This window comes from Petaurus breviceps, unplaced genomic scaffold, assembly GCF_028583685.1.
Source record: "Petaurus breviceps papuanus isolate PSGF00001 unplaced genomic scaffold, PetGlider_PUasm1.0 90842, whole genome shotgun sequence".
Lineage (NCBI taxonomy): Eukaryota > Metazoa > Chordata > Mammalia > Diprotodontia > Petauridae > Petaurus > Petaurus breviceps.
In genome coordinates, this window is record NW_027187358.1 from 12,407,950 (window position 1) to 12,418,551 (window position 10,602).

The 10,602-nt window shown below is 40.3% G+C and overlaps 1 protein-coding gene and 1 long non-coding RNA gene across 2 annotated transcripts in view; one reads left to right on the top strand and one right to left on the bottom strand.

Annotated features, from left to right (window-relative positions):
- LHCGR (luteinizing hormone/choriogonadotropin receptor) overlaps positions 1–10,602 on the bottom strand; it is an 89,074-nt gene that overhangs the window by 56,972 nt on the left and 21,500 nt on the right. The gene's annotated exons all lie outside the window — the stretch shown is intronic.
- LOC138148933 (uncharacterized) overlaps positions 1–10,602 on the top strand; it is a 119,879-nt gene that overhangs the window by 37,669 nt on the left and 71,608 nt on the right. The window contains exon 2 of the long non-coding RNA XR_011165206.1: positions 3,224–3,355. This is a non-coding gene — a long non-coding RNA (uncharacterized lncRNA). The remainder of the gene's footprint in view (positions 1–3,223; positions 3,356–10,602) is intronic.

Below are 10,602 nucleotides of genomic sequence, written 5' to 3' on the forward strand. Positions count from 1 at the left end.
TTTGTAACTTGCATCTGACACTAGCTTCATGACCCTGAGCAAGTAATTTAACTTCTCCAATGCTGCTCTTTTATTTGCAAACATGAATACCTGAAGCACCTATCTCTCAGGAATGATAAAAATATCACTTTATATTTTAATAAAGAACAGACCTTCCCCATCCTCTAAATCAGGCTTCTTATAAAGAAAAAAGATTATTGCAAGGAGGCAAGGGCTATATTTTATGCCCTTGACTCTTGGTTAAGAGTAACATTCAGAACTTTCTTTTGCACCATATCAGAAGAATCACAGAAATTTAGAGTAGAAGAGGTCCTTAGATATCATTTGGTCCAATTCCTTAATTTATAGGAAAATAGACCAGCAACATCTGCTGTCACTGAGGTGGACCACAGACTGATCTCAATAGGTCAATTCTTACCAAATGCAGAATGCCAGTTATAGGCGGGATACTACACCAAAGGTCCTTGGAGATCTCCCAGATCCCCGCTCCCTTCTAACTGTTGAACTCATCGTCCTCTTGGTAGACAATCAGCTCTGCCCTTACTTCCCAAGATCCCCTTAGCTTTGTTATTTTCTCTTCTGCTTCCCTTGCTTAGGAATACCTGGCTTTTCCATTTTCCATGAAGTGAACATAAACACGAACTCTCCAATGTGTTATCTACCCCATTAGATGTGAGCTTCTTGAGAGCACAGAGTGTCAAGATTTTCTGTCACCCACACTTGAACCCTCCTTTATATGTTGGTCCCCCACCCCCAAATTATAATGTGAGCTCCTTGAAGGCAGGGAGTATCTTGATTTTCTTTTTTGGATCCCCAGCAAGCATATATGCTGGGCACACAACATACACTTGATAAATGCTTTCCTATTCCATGCATATGAATTTCAGAGAGGCTAAGTAACTTTTTCAAGGCTATACATCTATAGTGTCTGGCTCATGGAAGAATCATGATTAAAATTTTGGATCTCCTGACTCTCCAGTCCAGTGTGCTTCCCACTACATCACATTACCTGCAGTTACCTGTGAATTAAAGGCCAGCTCATCACATGTTTCTATCTAAACACAAAACCTGTGAGCATGTAACAGATGGGTAGTTCCACTGAAATAGCCTTGAAGGTAATAGCCCCCCCCCCCCACCAATAAGAGGCAAGTAAGGCTTTGTACTCTAATTCCATTCCTGAAAATGGCCCCATTAAATATGTCTCTCAACACTTGGAAATATTTAACATGGATTATAGTAAGAACAGTGACGACAGCGAAGAAAAAGTCCCCTTGTTATGGCATGTTTTCTTCCTATATTTCTTCTGAATCATGTCCGCTTGGCTTCCTGATTAAAAACATGGTTTTATTGCTCTCTGCACTACCAAGCCAATAAATTTCCAGAAGAGAAAGCTGTATTCTACTGTACCCCCTGCAACATCAATAAAATTGACAGCCAAGTTCTGATTCCAGAATCTTTATTACTAAGGGATAATGCAGAACAGAACATATTCTGGAAAGAGTTTACATAAAAGCTTCAGCCAAACTCTTCAGAGCTGTTTATTCATGCAAATGGGAGCAAAGCTGTCCCATCTTCTCTGCAGGCAGCCTGGGAGAAGGATGGTAGTGGGCATAGGGTGTGATTCTCAGGAGGGCTGCAGAGCTCAGGTTTGAACAAGAAGGTTGCTGGAAGGTGTTGATAGATAGAAATAGAAGGCACTGGGAGGTAGGACAAAGGTCAGAAAAAGTGGGAGAAATGCTAGATCACTAGGAACTATGGTGCAGAGTTCTCCTGGTGCCAAAAGGAAATTGGCCTTAGGTAACACTGATGCCAAGGGGCAGAAGAAGCAGCAGTAATGGAGATAAAGATGAAGAGAATGAGGGGAAGAGATGCTGAGCTAACAGCAGATGACACTGGGCAGGAAAAGGAGCTGAGCATCAGAATCCTCGAGCAGGGCTGCAATGATACACCTGCACCAGCTTGCCTCAGCATGTGTTTCTTAGGAAGCTTCATACAAACTGGATTTTTCTAAAATGAATCCTGGGCTTACATTGTATTCCTGAAATTTCTGTGAATTAAGTGAGGGGTTGGGTCAAAGCTCTTCTGTTTAAGAAGATTCAGAACAGAATAGGAATCATTAGAATGTGAGCTCCTTGAAGGCAGGGACTATCTTTTGCCTTTCTCTGTATCTTGTTGACTGACTCAGAGAGAACATAAAGAAAATGAAACAAAAATAAGGAAAAGGGGGTAGCTGACTAACGGCAGAAAGATAACCAGGGAGGTTTTATAAAAATAAAGAGAATTTTGAGGGGTTGTTTTACAGTAGGAAATGGAGATATTCCCAATTTTATGCCCCCTAGTACCCAGAGGAAAGAACCGGGTCTGGTGCCCAGATAGTATAATTAATGACTATACAGAGCAGAAAGTTCTTAGTCTCTGGCACAAAAGGATTGAGATGGGTGTGAAAGTTGGTAAGAGTATAAAGGTAGGGCTCAGTGTTGTCAGTTTCAGATTCATATTGCCCCCTTTAAAGTTTTAAACACCTATTTTTCTTTTTTTTTGAGAGGGGGTAACTGAGACACAGTCACGGTTAAGTGACTTGCCCTGAGTCACATATTTGGTAAGTATCTGAGACCAGATTTGGACAGAGGTCTTCCTGACTCTAGGGTCAGTGCTCTATCCACTGTGCCACCCAGCTGCTCCTTAAAACACCTATTTTCAAAGGAAGACCAAGGAAAGATAAACCTGATCCTCGATTAGGTTACGTATCTTGGGGGATGAGAGGTCCCTCAAAAAAACCCCAAGTGTTTATGAATAAAATCTCAAGGTTGGAAACTACAGTACAGATTTAAAAAGGACAATCTTTAGATAAACCTGATTAGTTCAGATGAGATAAGGTCATTTTGATCATTTAGAGAATTTAAAAATCATTTACCTTATCGCTTAGTACAGTTTCCTCCAGTCGTTTCAAAATCTCTATTGCTTAACCGATTTCTGTTGCTTAATTGGATGTGATTTAGGAGCCAGTGATGTAGGACAGAGAATACTGTTGTAGAGTCAGTAGATGTGGGTATGAGCTTCAGTTCTGCCTCATACTAGCTGTGAGGCCTTGAGCAAGTCATCCTTCTCTGGTTCTCAGTTTCCTCATCTGTAAAATGACTTGGTTGAATTTGATGATTGCTAACATTTCCGTAATTTTTCCAACTTTGATGTTTTGTAATTCCCTTATTTCCTTATCATATAGGAAATGCCTCCACTGGGCTTTTGTATAGCCCAGTAAGCTAGTTTGGCACCTGGCATTCCAGTCTGGTGATGGAGCAGCCCCTGAAAAGGAATTATCTGGGGGAAGAGGAAGAAAGGATCTCTATGTCTGAAGGTAATTGTGTGAATTCTGTTGAGCAGTATCCATGGAGGGCAGTGGTTGACAGAAGTTTCTATATTGGGTGCTAAAAGACACCAAATTAAGAGTGAAGACGAACTAGGTACATTGAGGAAAGACAACTTAAAACTCTACGAGGTTACCAGCACTCCAAGCCCAGCAGAATGCTTTATCTACCTAAGGGCAACTTCATGAAGAATCCACAATGGCAGAGAAGGACTTCCAGCAACCAGGAATTATGAGTTATTTCCTTTTAAAAATATTTTATTTTTTCCAATTACATGTAAAAACAATTTCAACATTCATTTTAAAAGATTCGAATTCCAGATTTTCTCACTCCTTTCTCCTTATTGAGAAGGCAAGCAATTTGATATAGGTTATCCATGTGCAGTCATGCAAAACATATTTTTATATTAGTCATGTTATGAAAGAAAACACAGGTCAAAACCCAAACAAGAAAAATAAAGTAAAAAGAAAGTATATGTCACTCTGCATTCAGATTCCATCTGCCCTTTCTCTTGAGGTGGAGAATATTTTTCATCCTAAGTTCTTTGGAATTGTCTTGGATCATTGTACTGCTGAACAGAGTTGTCATTCACAGTGATCATCATAAAATTTTCTTTGCACAGTGTTCTTTGCATCAGTTCTTGTAAAGCTTTCCAGGCTTTTCTGAAAGCATCTTGTACATCATTTCTTATAGCACAATTGTATTCCATCACAATCATAAACCACAGTTTGTTCAGCATTTCCCCAATTGACAGGCATCCCCTCAGTTTCCAATTCTTTGCCACCACAAAAGTGCTATAAATATTTTTTGTACACACAGGTGCTTTCCTTTTTTTTTAATCTATTTGGGATATAGACTAGTAGTAATATTTCTGGGTCCAAGGGTATACACAGTTTTTGAGCCCTTTGGGGATAGTTCCAAATTGCTTTCCAGAATGATTGGATCAGTTTACAACTACACCAACAGTGCTTTTGTATCACGTGTGCCTCGCCACCTTTATACTTTAAATTTGTGCCCACTTTCCTGATGAACTCTGAGTATATATTTGTAGGAGAATGTACCCTCAAACTTTTAGAGGATTGCCTTTTATGCTATTTTTCTTAGAATATTATCTCCTTAAACATTCTTTCCTAAACCTTTTTTTTCAAGATACAAACTTAATAATTAATGAGAAATCAATGAATGGGGGTTTGTAGGTGACAACACAGTGCTAGAAACCCCTATACCTCCGTGTAACTCACTCCTAGAAAGAGTGCTGAGGAGACAAGTAGTTTTCTACCTCCTGTGGACCAATCGGTATGAGAGTTGGGAAATTGGAATTTTCCCAGATGTAGGGCATATTTGCATTTTCTTCTCTCTCTCTCTTTCTCTGTCTCTCCCACACACATACTTACTTCCTGCCCTGGAGGGGGCCAACATACAGACACACAGATTCTTTGAGAAATAGTCTATTCCCTGACTTAAAAAAAATACTGTTTTTTGTCAGTCTCACAGCTATATATCTTCAGAGTGGATAAGGCTTCCTTGCCCCTCTCCAAGAAAACCTGAGCTATGAAAAATACTTACAGATCAACCCAATAAATTAAGGAGTGCTCATCTGTATTTAGAAAGTAATCTTTTGTAAAACCAAGATTTATTACAGGCTTCCTTTAAATAGCAAGCTCTTCACTTGAAAATATGGTTGAACTTCCAAAATCTGTCTTACACTAACCTTTTTAGGAAAGTGGCCATTAAACAATGCAAGTTATAACTGTGGGTTTAGAGCTAGAAGGCTTCTTAGTATTCTTCTCAATGAGTCTAGTACCTCCTTTTTTACAGGTCAGGGAACTGAGGCCCATAGATATGAAGAAACTTGTTCCTATCATACATGTCATTAAAGTCTGAAATTTAAACCCAACTCTCCAGTTCTTTTGGCAATATAGTATGTTTTCTCTCTTGTCTTTGCTCCCCACTGCTCAAAGACATACCCCACAAATAGACTGGCAAGAAAATAGGTTTCCTAGAATTTATAGCTGGAAGGAACCTTAGAGATAGGATCAGAGACTCAGAACCTAGAAAGGGCCTTATAGGCCATCTAGTCCAGCCTCTTTGTTCTTCACATGAGGAAACTGACACCCAGAGAAGAAAAAAAGGAAACAAGCATTTATTAAACACCTACTCTGCTCCATACAGTATGCTAAGTACAAATATTACTTCATTTAATCTTCAAAACAATACTGGTAGGTAGGTAGGTGATATTTTATAGTTGAGGAAACTGAGGCAGGCAGAAGTTAAGTGACAAATCTAGCGTTACACAAATACTAAATGTCTGAGGTCAAATCTGAACTCAGAGCTTATCCGCTGCATCACCTAGTGGCCAGAAAGGTGAAGCATCTTGCCCCAGGTGACTAGGTATCCTTGGTAGTAGGTAGCAGTACCTACATTTGAACACATGGCCTCCACCTCCAAATCCAGTGCTTTTCACTCTGTAACACACTTTCCCCCCAGACTTTTGTGAAGAAAGTGCTTGGCAAGCCATAAAGCAGTACTTAAATGACAGTGTTTCAGTGAGATTCTGAATTTATAATTCCATTGGTGGTGGTAGTAGGGGAACTTGCCAATTCTATGCTCATGGGGTTTCCTGGGGCATTGAGAATCAAGTGACCTGTCCATTTATACTCAGCTAATATGTGTCAGGTAGAATTTGAACCCAATTTTTCCTATCTTGTAGGCTGGCCCTATCTCTACAATATCATGATGCTTCTTATGGTGAGGTGGAGCCCACCATTAACAAAGACAGCCCTTTCTACCTATAAACAGCTGTAATCGCTAGGAGTTTTTATCTCCATCAAGCCAAATATATCTCTGGGAAAAGTCCACCCATCCTTTGCCTTAGCGATTCCACTAGGGCTAAGGAGAACAAGTTCGTTTCCTCTTACATACATACATACATACATACATACATACATACATACCTTCAATGCTTGGAGAGAGTTAATGTATCCCCTCCAAGTCCCTTTTCCTCCAGAGTAAACATCTTTAGTTGCTTTCACTGGTTTTCCAACAATCCTCTCTCTAGTAGTCCAGAAAACCTCTCTGGACTTGGATGGGTTGTCTCTCATGCCCCCTCCCCTCTCTGGAACTTTCCATATATGGAATCTCCCTTGCTGGAGAAATCTAGGTAGGCTCCCTGCAAATGACATCAGGATTGAGAAGACAAACAGAAGTGCCTAATTTAGTTCAACCCTTTGATTTCATAGCAAGGAAAGGGAGGCGCAGAGAGGGAAGTTTTATTAGCCCACGATCTCATAAGCAGTGAGGGACTAAGCTGAGGTTCAAGTCCATATTTCCTGACTCCCATATTTGGTGTTTTTTGTGGTCTACCCTGATGATGGAACAGCCTGTGCTTCACAAATCCAGAATGAGAGGAAAGAAGAAGGACCAGGCAGACAGGAATGATAGGGATGGATAGAACTGACTCACCCAGTGGGAACCAGCACCATTTATCAGCTACTTTGGACATTCTTCCTTTTTTTCCTCCACTCCTTTCCCTTATGGTTCTAATTTCTCTGATGAGGCTGATGATAGACTTCAGATTATACAAAAATGGCAGAAGAAATTGCTCCTCTTTTTATTAATGGATTTGCACGTGTAAAGCTGGCTCTGTTAGGGATGATGCTTCTTGGGCAGAGTTCCCCTCTCCATTATTGGATGCCCAAGACACAAGGGTGAAGAACAGTTTTGTTGGTGATGAATCCTGGAGCAAGAGATGTGTTCTGACCGAAGTGTCCCATTGAACATGGCATTGTTAATAACTGGGATGTCATGGAAAAAAATCTAACATCATACCTTCAACAATGAGCTGCTGTAGCCCCTGAGGAAGACCTTGCTCAGAAATTCCCAAGGTTAACAGGGAGAAGATGACACAGATCACGTTTGAGACTGTCAATATCCCATCCATGTATGTTTCTTTCCGGGTTGTGTTGTCTCTGTATGTCTCTGGTCATACCACTGGTATTGTTATGGATACTGGTGATGGTGCCACCCACATTGTGCCCATTTATGAGGGAGGATTATGCCCTTCCCCGGGCCATCCTTTGTCTAGACTTGGCAGATGTGGCTGAATAAACAGGACTATGATAAATCTGGCCTGCCCATTGCAAATGCTCCTAAATGGATTGGAAGCAGATGTATAGATTTGCTGAATATTTACAAAGTATAATTTTGTCCTAGCAAATCTACCATTCATGTGTATATCATTGGGGTATATATTTATCATTGGGAATTCTCATTATCCTGCAAGACTGAATCAGCCTTAGTATTCACTTCTCATCAGTACCTCTGCCCTGCTGATTGAACCCTCTGACTTGAGGGCAGAACCATGGGCCCCAAGGCCTCCATTTAAGGAGGGGACCCAGCACAGTCTTCTCCCCATTTCCACCAACTTTTGGACTTCTTTGGACTTCTCCATTATGGCCCATTCTGGGTACCTTCCTTACTGTTGCTTCCCCTCTCCTCCTGAATCCTATCCCTATCCCTTCTACTTTTCAGCTTCTTTTTGGTGTTGTCTCCCCCCATTAGATTGTAATTTCCTTGAGGATAGGGACTGTATTTTTATTCTTAGTGCTTAGCATAGTGCCTGTGACACAGTAGGTGTATAATAAATGTTTGTTAACTTATTTACTCATGTTAGTCAAATGATGGAGTAAGCTTTCTTTGAAAAGAAACTTGTCCATGGGGCAGTCTGCATTTGATACTGGACAAATATTAGCACTTTTTAAATTGTTGAACTGTGACTGATTGACTTCATTTTCAAGTGAAATGTTGTTCCCTCAGTGTACATTTTAGCATATCTTATATATATATCTTTGATCTTAACCCTGATACTGGCCACTTCATGTGACAGACAAGGCTAAAAGTTTACCCCTATAGAGAACTGATCTGATAATAGGACAGCATAGTATTTGGCTGGTTGACACTCATCAGCTGTACAGCTTAGTTCTATTAAAGCATCAGATCTGAATAGGTTTTCTAAAGGTCAGATTTCCAGCACTTAAAGGAACTGACTTCCAGAATTTACCTCCTAAGATTGACAAGAAAGAGTTTATTAAATGGATTTTACATCTTGCCACCATCCAAGCAGGAATCATAATGAATCTAAGCCTTAGGAACCAGTTTTTTTCTCTGAACCCACTGTTTTCCCCCTTTGTCACGGGGCCCAATTATTCAATGTTGAGTCTCAAAGAAGTTTGCTTTTACTCACCTGTAAATTTGTGCATCTGGCTAATTTACTATTATTTAATGTTGTCTTAATGTTCTCATATAACAGAAGAATACCAAAATTGTAAGTCATCTTAAGAGTTGAGAATTGTCATGCCCAGCTCATCATTGTGGAAGGAAAAATGAAAGTGTTGTAACTAAACAGGGAAAAAAAGAATAGAAATGTAGCTCTCGGGTGCTGGAAGGTACCAGGAGATCATCTGGCAATTCTCTTATTTTATGGGAGCAGCTAAGTGTCACAGTTGCTGGGCCTGTAGTCAGGAAGGCCCGAGTTCAAATTTGGGCTCAGATGCTTATTAGCTGGGTGGTGCTGGGCAAGTCACATCACCTCTCTGCCTCGGTTTCCTCATTTGTGAAATGGGAATAATAAACCCACCTACCTCTCAAGGTTGTTTTGAACATCAGATGATAGCACAGTGCCTGACACACAGTATGTACCATTGTAAATGTCAGCTATCATTACTATTAAAGACGAGGAAATAGGTGCCTACACATTTGAAGTGACTCAGGGACAATAAAGCAATAAACATGCAATTTTAAGAGCCCAGGCTCTGTGCAAGGTATTGGGGATATAAAGGGAAAAAAAACCAGTCCTTGACATGAAGAAATTTACATTTAATTGGGGTACACAATGTTTGTATACAAGTATACACTAAGTGAATGTGATGTAATTTTGGGAGAAAGGCAGTAGGATTGATAAAGCCTCCATACACAAGGTGTCTCTTTAGCTCAAACTTGGACAGAACCAGAGATTCTAAGAAGCAGTGGTGAGGAAGGAGGACATTGCAAGCAAAGAGAAGTCAGTGTGAAAAACCTGGAGATGGGATCTGGAGTCTCATGTTGAGGAAAAGCAAGAAATCTACCTGGCTGGTCCTGATATTGGTGGAAGGAGTGGCATGTCCAAGACCAGAAAGGTAAGTTGGGACCAAATTTTGAAAGGTTTTAAGACCTAAACTAAAAAGCTAAACAGAAGAGTTTTAATTTGATCCTAGACATAATGGCAAACAGCTGGAGTTTACTGAATAGAAGAGGGACATGGTCAGATCTATACTTTAGGAAAATCACTTTGGCAGCTGTGTGGACAATGGAATAGAGTTGAGAGATATTTAAGTCAGGGAGACCAATTAAGAAGCTACTGCATTAGTTCAGACAAGAAAGGGGGAAACAGGCTCATGTAGGGTGGTATCATTTGAATAAAGAAAGGGGACTGATGTGAGAAATCCTGAAGATGTGAAAATGAGAAAATTTGGCAACTGAGAGGATGTGTAGATTGTGGGAAAGGGGGGAGCCAAGGGTAATGTTGAGGTTGCAAACTTGGGTGATAGTTGGATGGTTATACTCTTGATAGAAAAAGGGAAATTCAAAAGAAGAGTAGATTTTGGGGGAAAGATGAATTCTGTTTTGGATATGCTGAATTTGAGATGTCTCTGGAATAACCAGTTTGAAATGTTTATTTGGTAACTGATGATATAGGACTCAGAAGAGAGACTTTTGTTGTTCTTTCATTTTTTCAACTCTTTGTGACCCCATTTTGAGTTTTCTTAGCAAAGATACTGGAGTAGTTTGATATTTCTTTCTCCAGCTTATTTTACAGATAAGGGAATTGAGGCAAACAGGATTAAATGACTTGTCCAGGGTCACACAGTTAGTAAGTGTCTGAGATCAGATTTGAACTCAGGAAGATGAGTCTTTCTGATTCCAGGTCCTGCACCCTATGCACTGCACCATCTACCTGCTCAGGAGAGAGACTAGGACATGATATATAAATCTGAGTGGTCATTTGCATACAGATGATCATTGCACCCAGGGGAGCACATAAGATCACCAATAGAGAGAATGTACAGAGAGAAGAGAAAATCCATGACAGAGTCTTAGGAAAGTTCTTAGGAAGGGAGACTCATAAGGAATAGTCAAACAGGTAGGAAGAGAACTGAGAGAGAGAGAGAGAGAGAGAGAGAGAGAGAGAGAGAGAGAGAGA